The 15,364-nt window shown below is 39.3% G+C and overlaps 1 protein-coding gene across 3 annotated transcripts in view; it reads left to right on the top strand.

Annotated features, from left to right (window-relative positions):
* Positions 1-11,537: 11,537 nt before the first annotated feature.
* Positions 11,538-15,364, top strand: part of IL22RA2 (interleukin 22 receptor subunit alpha 2) — a 29,871-nt gene continuing 26,044 nt past the window's right edge. For all 3 annotated transcript variants that reach the window (XM_063707280.1, XM_063707279.1, XM_004044738.5), the window contains exon 1: positions 11,538-11,769. The gene's annotated coding sequence lies outside the window, so the exon portion shown is untranslated. The remainder of the gene's footprint in view (positions 11,770-15,364) is intronic.

The following is a 15,364-nucleotide window of genomic DNA, read 5'->3' as shown; positions in this document are numbered from 1 at the left end:
CTCCCCTCTTTCTAGATAAGTAGCCATTCATCTTCAATCTGTCCCCCTTTCAAATGCATCCTGAACTCCTGGGGAGCCTTTGAAAAAAACCTTTTTTAAATTTTCCTCCTTTGTCCTCTCTTCACAGATGGGTGACTGTGTCCCTGTACTAAAGGACATTCCCATAGGATGCATCCTCCAAACTGAGAAAAGTTAATTTCCCAAACCTTAAACTGGTTGGCTTAGAATTGAGCTCAGGGGAAGGGAACCCAGAAGTGTGACATGCCAGCAAAAGGATAAAAGTTTTTTAACCAGTCAGACTTTTGGCCTCTCTCTCCCTCCCTGTGCAAACTGGTGAAAAGAATGATAAGGATCACTATTTATATTCCCTGTAAAGTTTCCATTAGTGAAAAAGGTTTTATGAGGCTGGTCTTAAGGTGTAGCCAATCTGGTGTGTTTTGCGTGTCTTAATTGAGGCTTGTTGGTTTCTCCTTGAGGTTGTTTTGATAAACTTCCAAAGCCAGAAATATTGGCTGCTTGGCATGGCTAAAGTCAGGTAATGTGGGATTTAAAAGGACTTTCTTAAAGAGAGCTCAGCTTAATTAAAAGTGGATATCCAAGTTATACATATATTTGAAAGGCCTTTATGTTTTTCTCATCTTGGATCTTGCTTTGCTGGAAAAAGGTTTTTTTCTCAGTTGACTGAATTCTTTTCTCCACCTTGTCTTGCCAGTCTTAATGTACACATGAGAGGCCCTAAGATAATTCTGATGGCATAGGGCTGCTTGGTAAAAACAGAAAAGGCACCATGGATCCCATTTTGGGAAAAACCTCTGTTTTCCTCATGGAACCCCAGGAATTAGAGGCAAATAGATCGCTCTCAAAATCCGTTTTTATCTTCCAGCTATGCCTGTTTATTAGGCCCTAGAAACTGCATGCAGCCACTCGGGAGGCTGAGGTAAGAGAATCGCTTGAACCTGGGAGGCGGAGATTGCAGTGAGCTGAGATCGCACCATTGCACTCCAGCCTGGGCAACAAGAGTGAAACTCCCTCTCAAAAAAAAAAGAAAAGAAAAAGAAAAAAAGAAAATAAACTGCATGCTTTCTTAGCCCTGCTCTTAAAGGGTCCCACCCAGAGACCAAGAATCCAATTAGGAGATGGGCAAATGAAAAATCTTATAACTACTCAATCTTCTTCTCCATCTGTGTAGTTATAAAAAAAGAGCTCTAATTAATTGGCTTAAATTAAAATAAGCACTAAGATCAAATATTTTTGGAGGAAAGATAAAAGCTATAATGCCTTTTAGTTCTTGTGACTTTAATCTCTGATAAATAAAAGTAGTCTTAAAGATAATTGATAAAATGCAAATGTTCTTAAAATGTAAATAGCTGGTCTAAATTATGCAAGTCAGGCACTAGGTTGCTAAATGTTCTAAGGTTGTAAACTGCTTCTTTTGCCTTTGAAAACTGTTCAATCTGCCTGCTTCACAGCTTGGTAAGGCCTGGGGACATATGGAATTAACCACACCCTTAATTATGCTGGAAGGAATCAAACTTTATCAGCACCTAGTGCATAATTAAAACGACTTACCAGGTTTTAAACTAAAATTAAAAAGTGCTAAGAGGTACCATCATAACATGTAATTGAGACCACTGAAAATAGATTTACATGCAAGGTATGTAAGAACAGTAAAATGTGTTATTAGTCAAAGATTATAAGAATGCATGGAAAGTAAATTTTTGCCTAAGGTTAAGGGACTATTATAAATTAGATAAGATAAAGCTAAAGGTTTAAACAAGTTGTGGGAAGTTTCTAAAAACTAATCTTGCAAAAGAAATTCTGTGTGTGAACATTGATTAAATCCAAAACTGTATTATATGGTTTTTCTACAAACTGAACATTGAAATGAAAGCACAACAAGGTTTTCTTAAAGCCCTAATCTGCTGTTTAGCAGATTAGTAAATTAGTAATTTGTAAAAGGTTATAAAATGTTTATAGGAATCTTACCTCATGATCAAACTGGTTAAGATTGGATAGAATTGTCTATAAGTTGTCATTAAAAAATTGGGGTTGACATTAATAGTAAACTAATGTGAGGGTAATATTTGGCTTTCTCTCCCTTGTATAAGATTTTCATGTAATAGTAAATGATAATTAAATATTTCAGTTTGTCTTCCAGATAGACTGCCAAGAAAATGAAAGTGAAGACAGGAGACAAAATTCTTTGGAAATCTAAATCTTCCCTCTTAATGAGTAAAAGTTTTTGGCTTGTTTTAAAATTTTTGAGTCATCATTTTGGCAAAATAAGTAATTTCTGGTAATCTGGAATTCTACTTCATAACATTGTTTTAAACCTCTAACATATTTAATGGGCTTCCCAAAATCAAATGTCAGCTTCAAGGTTTTCTTTCCTGACCCCTAGCATCCCTGGAGCATCCAGAAGAGAGGTAAATAGGATTACCTGACAAGTTTATGTACATGGGATTGCCAAAATGATATTTAATCTTCTTTGGGTTATATTTTAGTGAATAATATTAATATATGTTCCAAAACTGTATGGGATTTCTAAAATTCTAATATCTAAGTATATGCTATCAATCACAATTAAAGGTGTTATGTTAGGTGATTATAAGCCACAGAGATAACCAAATTTCTTTGTCAGTTGTGTTTTTGACTGTAACTACCATGGACATTTTGCTATTCACAGACCATTGTTTTGTTTTGATCTTCTTCAAAATAGGATTTATAATCAGCTATAGAGACTTAACAGGTGCTCTCAAATGCAGGTTTCTGATAACTTTAGAGATTGTGACATTGGAATAACGGAAAAATGTACAGGACTCATGAAGAGCTGAAATGTTCACAAATATCAAGCAGAACAAGAGTTAACTGAACAGACTGAACTAACAGAAAATTGAAGTAATCTTTTTTAAACTTTTGCTTAAAACATTGTTGATCTTTTTTTGAGCTATTCATAAGCTTTAATAATTGAGTAACGCAGACTCCTGTGAACAAAATTTAGCACTTTTTTTCTCTCTGCCTGCTTCCTCTAGAATTTGGAAACTATCTGTGAGTATTCTTAACTTAGGGCAATACGGTTATTTGCATCAGTGCAGTAAGAATCCACTTTCTTTTGCAACAGGATTCAATTGGAGAAACTGGTTGCTTTACCAACCAGTAGCTGTAACTTTAACTTTACCAACCAGTAACTGTAACTTTGACTGGAAGGGTATGTTTCCCTTTAAGGAATCAAGCTCAACTTGCAGAGCCAATAAAAGCCCCTTGAGTAAACCAGCCTCATACTTTGTCTACACAGTCCCCAGACAGGTTTCCTAACCTGTGGTGAGTAAAGAATGTCACTTTCTAACAGGGCCAGGAACCCCATATTCTTGGGACCTCAAGAAGAGAGGAATTCACCCAACTCATAGGTATTTGAGGGTACAAACCCATGGCTAGGCTCATTTTTATGAAGTCCTATCTGAAATTCCTTGTGGAACAGAGTTCCATCAAAGCCAGTTTAAAAAGCCTATGTAAAAATAATTATTCTTGTTGTACTTTGTGCAAATAAGTGACCAAGTGTAAGACTAAAGTTTATTTTACAAACAACTCATTCCTATTATGATTTGTTTTTAACAAAAATGAGGACTGGGGAGAAAGAAATTATGTTTCAAAACTTATCATACATTTGTCATTAAATTCTAGACTCATTAGTTGTTTTTAAGTTTTTTGCCTACATTTTAAATTAACCCTGCTTATTCCTGTGAACCAACCAGTGATCTCTGGCTGCAGCTCAGAAGAAACAAAAGGCATGGGTAATGTAAAAATCTGGAACAATATTCTAGTTCTGAACAATTATCCTACAAATCCTGCCAGATAATGGGAGTAAATAGGGTGCCCATAACCCAGAGGTTTCTTTTTTTGGGAAAATAAACTACGGGAGCTAACCAAAGCCAAGTCCCATGCACCCAAATCTTAGCAGGCACAACTATAGCCACCAGTTATCTGGGTATGTCAGCAGCCTCAGGATTTTTGAACTGTCCTTACCCTTCCCCCATTTCATTTTGGTACATGTCTTCTAATAACCCGGTTTGTCTCTTCTCACCTTCAGGCCCTCAAACTCCAAACAGTTATGCAACCAGAGCCTCGAATGATAGTCCCTTTTACCAGATACCCTTAGATAGGCCTCTGAGGGAGACCCAACTGCTGTCTTTCCAAAACAGTGCCCTCTGTCAGCAGGAAGCAGTTAAGATTGGTCTTTGTCTTTCTTCTTATCCTTATTCTAATGGCAGTTAGATGTACTTTTTTAGATGGGGGAATGATAGAGGCAGAAGACAGCCAAATGCCATCCAGGACATTGTGCACAGGGGGCTTGCCTAAACATGCCCATGGTGAAAAATTCCATCCCTTAACACATGCTCAGTAAGGGAAATAAATCAATGCAGAGTGGGTTCAGACTAAGGGCCTGCATGTGCACTGGGAGAATGGGGTGGAGCCACTGGGAACATGCAAAAAATCCTGTATTGCAAGTGTCCTCCCTCTAGGCTGAGAGACTGTTGCAGAAGAGGTGGGCACATGAGATTGTAAGGGCTGATTTGGAAGGATAGAATTAACTCAAACCCTTCAAATCAAGGACGAGTACATGGATGCCTAAACAGCTGGTAAAACAAGGGACTTTGCCTTCTGAGCTATTACATGGCACCTCTTCATCCACTCCAACCATAAAGAATTTACTGCTTCCTGTAGAATTAAAAGAAAATAATAAGTAAAAGGATAAAGATACCAAGTGACAAAGCCTCCTGCTATAATATTTCCAGTTATGAGTCATGCAGGTATATATTTTTTTAATTTTTTCAGAACAATTCTTATGTTTTGTATAAATAATTGCTATAAGTCAATAACAAAACCCAAGATTACAGTAGCATAGAAGTTAAAGAAAAGTTAGTTTTGTAACCTCACCTTTAACTTTTTGTTTGTTGACTTTTTACTTAGAAAATAATTTAAAGGCTAATGAATATCTGTCCATGCCCATTTAATTGGGCATCTGGACTAGAACATTTAATTGGCTATAAGTCATTTGATTCTGAGTCCCTCAGCCATAGGGAGTTCCACTTAGGGACAGGATGAACCCAGGGCAGGCAGCCATGCCACCCTAGCAACGCTATGGGAAAAAATAAAATTTTGGTGGCCATTGATCTTGCCTCTTATCATTGTTATTATTTTTTTTTGCAGGGGGCCAAGGGGGAACAGAGTCTTACTCTGTTGGCTGGAGTGCAGTGGCACAGTCATGACTCACTGCAACCTCCACCTCCCAGGTTCAATCAGTTCTCCTGCTTCAGCCTCCCAAGTAGCCAGGATTACAGGCATGTGCCATTACACCTGGCTACTTTTTTTGTATTTTTAGTAGAAACGAGGTTTCACCATGTTGACCAGGCTGGTCTCAAACTCCTGACCTCAGGTGATCCACCCACCTCGGCCTCCCAAAGTGCTGGGTTACAGGCATGAGCCACTGAATGGACAGCACTGATTATTGCTGGAGAAATCCTTTTATGGGACTCTTACATGATTATTCATAAGAGGGTGAGAAAAGGTGTTGCTAGTAAGTGTGTCCTTGGTGGTCCTCTGGGTGCACATGTGCAGTAGCTGTACATGCTTGTTCATACATTACATAATTCATTAGCATCTTAAATCTCCACCTAGGGGTGTGTTTTTTACTATTATCATGAGAACAGGGTCAGTTTGAGAAGAGGTAAAATCAAAGTGCAAATGCTCTCTATGGGAAATATTCCCTGCAGGAGATAGCTGTGCTTGCATGAGCTGGATTACAATGCGAATACTGGGGCTCATTGTGTTAACTGCACTTACTTCCTTGACTACCTGTCCTGCCTCATCGTCACTCCATTGTGACTCTAACAACTTTCACATATAATTACTCTCACTTCCAATTTTTTCTACTTAATGCCTTCCAGTGGCTTCCCCTTCTTCAGAACGCACCCAAAGTCCTTCCATCCTGTTCAAGTCCCCTGGATCAGGCTGCTGGGCCCCTGACCTCACCACCAACACTCTGCCCCTTGCTCCCTCCTCTCCAGCCACATCTCCTCCTGCTCTTTCATCTGGCCTCAGCCTTGGGGCTTTGCTGTGCCCCCTGCTCAGATTTTCATCCTCCGATGTCTGTGTGGCATCCTGCCTCACCCAACTCAGACCTTTGTTCATATGTCCCTGTCCAGCAAGGCTATTCCTCACCCCCTACCTGCAATGGTATCTTCCCATTATTCTCCCTCCCTGCACCTACTGTGTCTCCATGGCACTTAGCACCACCTGACAAAATAGTGATGTGTCAGTTTATTATCTGCCTCCCTGCCACAGACACTAGGATATCAGCTCTATGAGAACAAGAACTTGTCTAATCCCTGCATATTCCCAGAACTTCAGACAGTGCCTGGCATAGGACAAGTGCTCAATAAATATTTGTCAGCTAAACATATTGTCTACACAACCCCCTCCATTTCACTTATATTCATGTCAGTTTTACTCCTTTATTATGGTTTTATAGTTTACAAATAAATATGTACTTATAAAAATAAAAAATATATTTCTATATATAATGTAATTTATTATTTATATGTGTTATTATATATAACCTATAATATTAATATAATTTATTTTATGTATTATAGAGAAAGAAACATGTCTGTTTTCTGTGATTCCAGAAATTTTGAAAACTTCTACAGAAGAATTGCAGAAATTCTTGCAAGCCAGAACTGATTGAAAGTCAATAAAATATATGGACAAACATACAGGATTATAGTCAGATTGCAAAAAGCTAGATAAAATCAAAAACAAAAAACCAGCTATAACAGCTTGCCAAATTCAGTGAACTGACTTTACCTCAACAATTCTACCTATGTTACTGCATCTGTAGAACTGCTCATTTCCCATTATTTTAACTTCCCCTCTGTAGGACTGAGAATCAGGTATGACTCCCTCCTGGGACCTATGGAGACTCCTCTCTCTCCACACACCTTGATTCCTGCTTGCAAGTTTGGGAAACATTAAAGCAGCTATGGGTAGCCTGGGGACATGCTCCAGCAGGAAGTGGAAAGAAATGGGAGGGAGAACTAATGCACCTGAGCCTCTACTATAGGCAGATGGTTGGCAAAGTTTCTCTTATTGACACTCCTAGCTATCTGGTAAGGCTAGTATTATACATTTTTTCCAGTGAGGAAACTGAGGCACAGTGTATTAGTCTTTTCTCACACTTCTGATAAAGACATACCCAAGACTGGGTAATTTATAAATAAAAAGAGGTTTAATGGATTTACAGTTCACCATGACTGGGTAGGCCTCACAATCATGGCAGAAGGAGGAGAAGCAAAGGCACGTCTTACATGGTGGCAGGCAAGAGATGTGTGCAGGGGAACTGCCCTTTATAAAATCATCAGATCTTGTAAGACTTATTCACTATCATGAGAACAGCATGGGAAAAAAACACCCCCATGATTCAGTTACCTCCCACCAGGTCCCTCCCACAATATATGGGGATTATGGAAGCTACAATGCAAGACAAGATTTTGGTGGGGACACAGCCAAACCATATCACACATGAAATTTAGAAGTTGTTTTACTGTAATTTAGAAGTTTAGAAGATATATGTCTTGGGAATACAATATAGTAGGAACTCAGAATGCAAATAAAACATTGAGGAGGCAGGGCTGGGGTCTTGTGGATGAAGGGTGGGAGGGAGGGATGCCTCAGGCTGGAACAAGTGCAGCTCAGAGGACAAGGAGCCAGCTAAGGGCCGAGAGGGGAGCCCAAGGCCCAGCATGGCCCTTGGGCAGGAGCCTCTGCCAGGGTCTTGTTGGGCTAAGCAGGGAACATGGATGTGGAAGAAGGTTGGAATCCTTCCCATGGCTGAGGTGGAGCCCCTATTTTAAGGCATATGGGATGTCTAAGTGGGTTCAGTTAAGGAGTCCAGAGACCCCAGAAATCAAATGAAGTTAGTGAGTACTCTGGGTTTGTGTGGGAGCACTTGGGGGGAATGAGAAATGGCATCCTACATGCCTTTAAGTACCAGGATGGGGACCCCAATGCAAATGGATAAAGCTCGAAGTACATTTTGAGAGAATTGAATTCCGGTTTCACCTTTCTCCAAAGTGCATGCTTTTCCACTGTTGCCTGATATCTCCAGTTTCCTATATTTCAAAAAGAAACGTTAAATCTTCCACTTGCCTTTGAACAATATGCGTCACGCTTTATTTAACTTTGACAAACTAGCAGCCACATCCAGAAATAGCTTTAGGTGAAGCTAGAAATACAAAATAAGTTAGTTATGGTGGCTGCTCACATGCTACAGTAAAAAAAAAACTTAAGTCACTGTTTTAAAATGTAAAAGGTATTTTTCTTATTCTAAGGCTTATGAAGATTTTTAAATTTTGTTTAGAGCTCAATGTACATCTTGTTGGACTGATACACTCCTAAGCAGTTGTCTGGCTACACTTTATCTTTGTTCTTAAAGAGTAAATTAAATAGTGAATCTAATAGTAAATGCTAATCCACCTCCCAGAAATCAAAGCAAAAAGAGAGAGTATTTCCAAATTGAGCATGGTTACGTAAGTCAAGCATCTTTTTTCTTCTTCTCTGGATATCATGAAAAAGCAACAATGAGAATTAAAATTAAACAGCCCTTCCATTTGGAATTTTAGCTTTTCATTCTTTCCTTAAAAACCCTTGGGTGAGAAAAAGAAATCTAAATTGCAGAATTGCTAAAAAAAAAAAAGAAAAAAGAAAACATCACATTTTAGAGCCAATGAGGGAGCTTATACATTTCAGAGAAATTCCTAGTATAAAAATTTGTATTGGTATAAAATAAAGAATAAAACAAACAGAACAAATATCTGACTCAGGAGTTTTTGTTTTTTGAAAAATCCAACAAATTAAATAAAACAAAAACAAAAGGAAGGAATTTTTAAAGGTAAAGGAGATAAAAATGAGACATGATTTTTTTTTAAGTAGAATACAAAACTATAAAATTTAGTTCCTTGAAAAGAAATTTGAAAATAAATATCCAGCCAATTTACTAAGAAAAAAATAAGAAAACAAGGGGAAAATCATTACTCAAAACAGGAAATTATAAAAGGGAAGTCACAGAAACAGGAGAATTAAATAAATCATAAAGGAATAACTGGCACAACTCTGTACCAATAAATTTAAAGGCAAGAATAAAAAGGATAGTCTTCTAAAGAAAATATGCTTTGTAGAAACTGAATCTAGATGAGATAAAAAAAAAATCTAAACACACTAATTACCATAGAAGAATTAGAAAATTGTCAGATAATACTATCCTGTATTTTCTGCCCCCAACTTCCAAAAGCACCCAGATGATTTCTCAGGGAAATCTATGTATCCTTAAGAAGCAGATAATTCCTAGGTCACTCAGATTAATTTATCCAACTGACGAGCTGACTGCAACATTGCATGATTTTGCAAAGGTCATCGTTGCCCATGAGTGTCTGAGCTCGTGAGTATCTGACCATAGTAACCTCACAGTCCACAGAATCTCAGCCCCTTCCCCTCAGGACTCCTACTTCAGACCATAAAAAGCAGAAAAGCACCTTCCCGTTCCTTTAGCTTAATTCTTGTAAATTCATGGCAGTTGCTAAAATCACATTCCTTTTTATTGATTCACTAGACATGTGATAAGGGCTCACTGTGTCCCCAGCCTTGTCCTAAGTGCTGGAGTTAAAGCAGTGAACAAAACACATAACATCCCTGACTTCGTGGAGCTTATATCCTAGTTGGGGAGATAGACAACAAGAATAAAATGAAACATAGCCTGTCAAATGATGATAAATGTTTTGGAAAACAAACAGATAAAGGTGCCAGGGACAGCTGTTGGGGACTGCTATTTTGGGTGTCATAGAATTCACTGATAAAGTAATATTTGAGCAGAGACATGAAGGAGGTGAGGGAGTGAGCCTGGACATCTCAGGAAGAGCATTGGAGCAGAGGGAACCTTGCTAATGTGGGGATGCGCCTGATATGTTTGAGAAACAGCAAAAAGACCACCCAGGAGGGAGCACCATGGGTTGGGAGGAGAGCAGTAGGAAATAAATTTAGAGGTAACGGGGCCTGGTTATATAGGGCTTAGTAAGGGACTGTAAAAATGTTGACTTTCAATCTGAGTGAGATGGAAAGGCATCACGGGGTTCTGAATAAAATGTTCTATTCTGACATTTAATAGGAACACTCCACCTGATGCAGAGAACAGTGACAGAGGCAGGCAGACCAGTGAGGAGGCTGTGGCCACAGTCCACACAAGAGATGATGATAGCAGGTTACCCAAATGGGTACAGTGGAGGAGGTGAAAACCAGTTGGATTCTGGTTATGCCATGAAGATATTTTCAGGATCAAACAATACATACAAACAAACCGGTGCATGGGCATAATGATTGATGATATCTGGTAGGGGTTTCAAGGTGACCTTGGGTGAAGAATAATCAAAGCTACATATTGGGTACAATGTACATTACTCCGGTAAGAGATGCAATAATATCTCAGACTTCACCACTGTGCAATTCATCCAGGTAACCAAAAACCACTTGCACTATTGCACAGCTATTGAAATAAAAAAAATAAATATTTTTTAAACGTTACCACTCCTTTATGTTTTGGTTTTCAGAAATAAATTTAAAAAATTTTTTTAAAGAATAATCAAATCAAAATCAATAACATCTTTTATCCAGAAAAATAAGAGTGAAGAGCAGGAAAGGTTAACCTCATTAAGCCCTATGTCCTATGAGTGGAGATTTTAAATAATGTATTAGTGATCACAGTCCAAAAACTCAGATTAGTCATTGTGCTTATCACCTGTGTTTGAATAACAATGTTTCTTTTTCTTTTCTGAATTCAAGTTCACAAACCATTTCGAATTTTTGCATGCCAATTATTTCCAGAATGCCGAACTGCTTAAAGGACATGGATATTACTCAGTGGAGCTATTAAGGTCCCAGCAAATAAGAAAGAACAAGTTGTTTCCCTGTTGCTGGCTCTACAGCTCTATAGTTTTCCAGAGAGGGAGAAGTGTGGTGTTCAGATTATCATTCATGATGAAACTTTTAAAAGATGCTCAGCTGCCCACCAAATCATAGGATGAAGGAAAGGGCCTAGCAGAAACACAGTTGCTCTGACTTCCCTTCAATGGACAGCACCAAAGTCATACTGAACACCAGTTTTTAAACACTTCTCTGAAAAACAATAAGAAACACTTAGCCCTTTGCTACCAAGACCTGGTTGAAGAAAATGCTGTTGGTTCCCTGAGGGTTGGCTCTGTAGTCTTGTTCATTTCTGCATCCCCGATGTCTAACACAGTGCCTGGCATATAACAGATGCTCAATAAACATTTGTTTGACTGAATAAACAATTCGAGAAGCCAATGGACAAATGTTCTTTGACATCATTCTATCCCTTTATGGAATGTCTATTACAAGCAAAGAATAACACAAGAGGAGTTTCATAATACTCCTCAGGCCCTGAGGCTAACCAGATCTGATTTCAGCCCTCACTTTACCACTACTCGCTATAGAGCCCTGGTCAAGTTCTCTCCACCTCTCTATCTATGTCTCAGTTTCTTCATCTGTAACATCAAATGAATAATAATACCAATCTCCTAGACTTCATAAGAGGATTAACAAAGACAAAATATGGGAAAAACATAACATGGTGTCCCATAATTATTAGATCTTATTATTGACACTAAAATGGCATTAAATTTACCAAAAGGAAGACAGCATCTTGTAGGTAAACTTTATTTATTTTTTTGAGATGGACTCTCGCTTTATCACTGCCCAGACTGGAGCGCAGTGGCGCGATCTCGGCTCACTGCAAACCTCACCTCCTTGACTCAAGCAATTCTCCTGCCTCAGCCCCACTGAGTAGCTGGGATTACAGGCACACACCGTCACGCCTGGCTAATTTTTGTATTTTTAGTACAGACGGGGTTGCACCATGTTGGCCGGGCTGGTCTGGAACTCCACACCTCAAATGATCCACCCACCTCCGCCTCCCAAAGTGCTGAGATTACAGGTGTGAGCCACCGTGTCTGGCCACATCTTGTAGATAAACTTTAAAAATCTTTTTTCTTTGTTATGAACAATTTTAAGTACATACAAAAGTAGAGTATAATAAACCTGACACCCAATTTCAACAATTATCAGCTCATGGATGGTAATCCCCTTTCCCAGGCCTTTGTATTATTTTGAAGCAAATCCCAGACATGACACCATTTCATCTGTAGTACTATAATAGGTAGCTCTAAAAAAAAATAAAAATAATAACCAAAATTCCATATCACACCTAAAAACAATGAACAATGATTCCTTAATTAGATAAATGGTTGGTCTGCTGGAAGCCACAAGAAGAAAGGAAGAAGAGAATCAAATCTGTTCAAGACAGGGGCTTAAGCAAGTTCTCTCCAGAGTCAACACGATGATGGAAATACCCATTGTCACCGTCAAGGTGGACTCTCCCTGCTGCGGAGTGGGGCCAAGGTTGGGGGAGGGCAGGGAATGAAGCCAGCATTTCATGCCTGAAAGGAGGCAGAGCGGAGATCCCCTAGTGACTAAAACTTTCTTACTTCCCAAACAAAACAGCATTTCATTTGAAACAATTCTGTACAAATTCTTCTGCTTCCAGATTGATGGGAAATTAGAATTTAATTTTATCTTTTCATCTACCTTGAGGCCTTGTTGACAGTGTTGGCTTTTATGCAGGTTCTATTACACAACTAGAGTTAATTGAACAGCGACAGAACTGGTCTGGTTTGTGAAATTTAACAGAGCACCAAAGCTCACGTTTTGGGGAGAATTCAGTTCTTAAATATGTTTTGCTTATCCCACTCCCCCTAATTTCCCCTCATTTGTTTGACAAAGTCAGCAACCCAGTGGAAACCTCAATTTCGTTCTCTGCTGCTCTCATCATAAAACCTCGAATTTAAATATTTTCCTTTTATTCTTAGCTGGAACTTGGAGCAATTTGGTGGCTTCAAAATGAGATCTATTGGTATTGAAGCTATTGAACATCAATAGTGCAAACCCAGATTATCATCCCCCATTTAAATACCAAAGTAAATGTGAAGTGGTAAACATTAGCAGGGAAGTGAATAACAATGCTGAGAAGGTTGCAAGCTAAGGAGCATGAAGAGGTGAAAAGGGAACATAAAACGTGCTGCATGTTTCTTCTTTCAAAGCAGAAGCTACCTTATAAGCACCAAAAACTTCAGCTGGAGGAGATACAAGCCTGGATTCAGAAGACTGCCGTAGAACAGAGGCACTGGGAAACCTGATGTTATCCGCACAAACCTTTCCATGTAGGGCTGGCCTCAGAAAGCATGCAGCGCAACTGCCCTCCAATAACTGAAATTTGTTAAATGAAAATTGATAGTGGCCTGGTCCACTGGGATCTGGTTTCTGAGGAAATTTCTGATAGGCTCTCTTCTAAGACCCTTTGATCAGGAATAAGGTTTTCCCTGCGTGGCCCCAGCTCCACCCAAGGCCTCACAGTCTCAGGCACCCGAGTGTCTAGAAATGTTCACAGGTGCTGGGTCATGGGGTTGGGATGGAGGGTCTACACTTGAGAACAACTCCTCTGCTCCTGTCTGTATGCAGAAGGCCATTCTTCCGTTTCTCTTTGAAGACTCTGCCTCCTCCACATCAGCAGCACCCAACCCTCTCCTTTTAGCACTTTCATTTTACCTGCTTCCCCTCCTACATTCTAGTCTTGGTTAATGGTTGTGATGGAGGGTGGGAGGCAAAGTGGCTTTGCAAGCCGGCTTCTGAAACTTTTCGTCTCCCATTTAAGAAGGAGAAGAAAAAGACAGAGAAGGTTAGATGAATAGAAGTCGTAACCCTGCTGTAGCTCCTTATTGTCTACTTTTCCCTTGAGAAGCAAGCTTAAGGAAGGCAGGGGCAATGTCTCTCTTATCTGCTGCTGCATCCTTGCTGCTGAGACCAATTCCTAGTTTATGGTAGGACAGCAAATATTTGTGAAATGTTATTGGATAGCTGCATGGATGGATACTGCTTAGCAGCCATCATTATTCCTTACTAAAGGAGCTATTCTACCAAGAACTTGAAAGAGACTATACAAGAGAAAATAGAAACCAGTATACATTTCCCCTTTTGATCTAAAGAGCCTCTCTTTTTAACAACAACAAAAAACCTTTATGACTTGTGGAGGCTGAAGCAACTTCATTTTTAGATGCTAATCTGCCATGTTGACTTCTGATTAATCCTTTTCCAGGAAGGCTTCTAAGATTTCTAGTTTATCTATTGTTCCTTGTATGAGAACACATACTTGTCATAAGTCCTGCCTGTACGTCAGAACCACCTTGATGTTATCATACTTCAATTGTCATATACATCCCTTCTGAATCACGCAGGCCCTTTCCCAGTGGTATGTAAGCCCTGGGTCTGTTGCGGGATAATCAAAGACTGAAGAGACCAAAAGTTCAGGAAAGTTTATTAAATTAAGGTGATCACCGGCTCAGCTAGTCTGAGCCCCAAACAAAGGGCTTTTGCTACTTTTAAATATCTTAAGGTGGGAACTACGTGAGGCGGGAATCGAGTTACAGAAGCAAGAAACAAAGGCAGCATTACAACATTTGTTACATTTTGAGAAAGACATGTCTTGCAACCTAAACTTATCAGTCTTGTGACCCTGCAGTCATGCAGGAACTCACTGGGCCTGTAATAAACTTAGAGGAATGTGGAGTTGGGGAGTATAGATAAGGTCCACTGTCCACGGAGAGAAGACAGGCTGTTAATATTCCCTTTTAACGTGAATGTAAGGCAGGGGTCACACTTTGCAGGAACTTTAAAAGGATTTTAAAATTTGTATTACTACTACTCTTAGGTTATAGTTGATTTCATTAATTCCTTCTTCATTTCCCCCTTTTGGTGCTCGACACAAATGTAGATTAATAAAGAGCACCACAGTTAGCTATTTCTTCTTGAGTGGGTACATACTCATCTTGGGATACCAGTTGGTACTTTTGCAGAGCCGTTATTCGGGTGGTGGTATGTCTATCTACCATTGAGTCTATGGTGGATTGGATGCTTCCGATTAGAAATGGCAAGAGACAGGGAAGCAGTAGGCATCCACCTATTATGTCCACAAAGCCTAGTATTACAGTTTTAAAGCCTCCAAACCATGAAAACCATCCTCCAAAGAGTGAACTCGGGTTCCAACCAGACCATGTCTGAACTGGAACATGAGCTAACTTCTGCATCCTGGCAGTGATTTCCATGACAGCTTTTCCATTGTCATCAATTTGTAAGCAGCAATTTGTTAAATTAGGTTTTCCACAAACCCCCTTCTGAAGCTAAAACATAA

This window comes from Gorilla gorilla, chromosome 5, assembly GCF_029281585.2.
Source record: "Gorilla gorilla gorilla isolate KB3781 chromosome 5, NHGRI_mGorGor1-v2.1_pri, whole genome shotgun sequence".
Lineage (NCBI taxonomy): Eukaryota > Metazoa > Chordata > Mammalia > Primates > Hominidae > Gorilla > Gorilla gorilla.
Note: the sequence above shows the minus strand (reverse complement) of the source record. Positions and strands in the feature narration are given on the sequence as shown.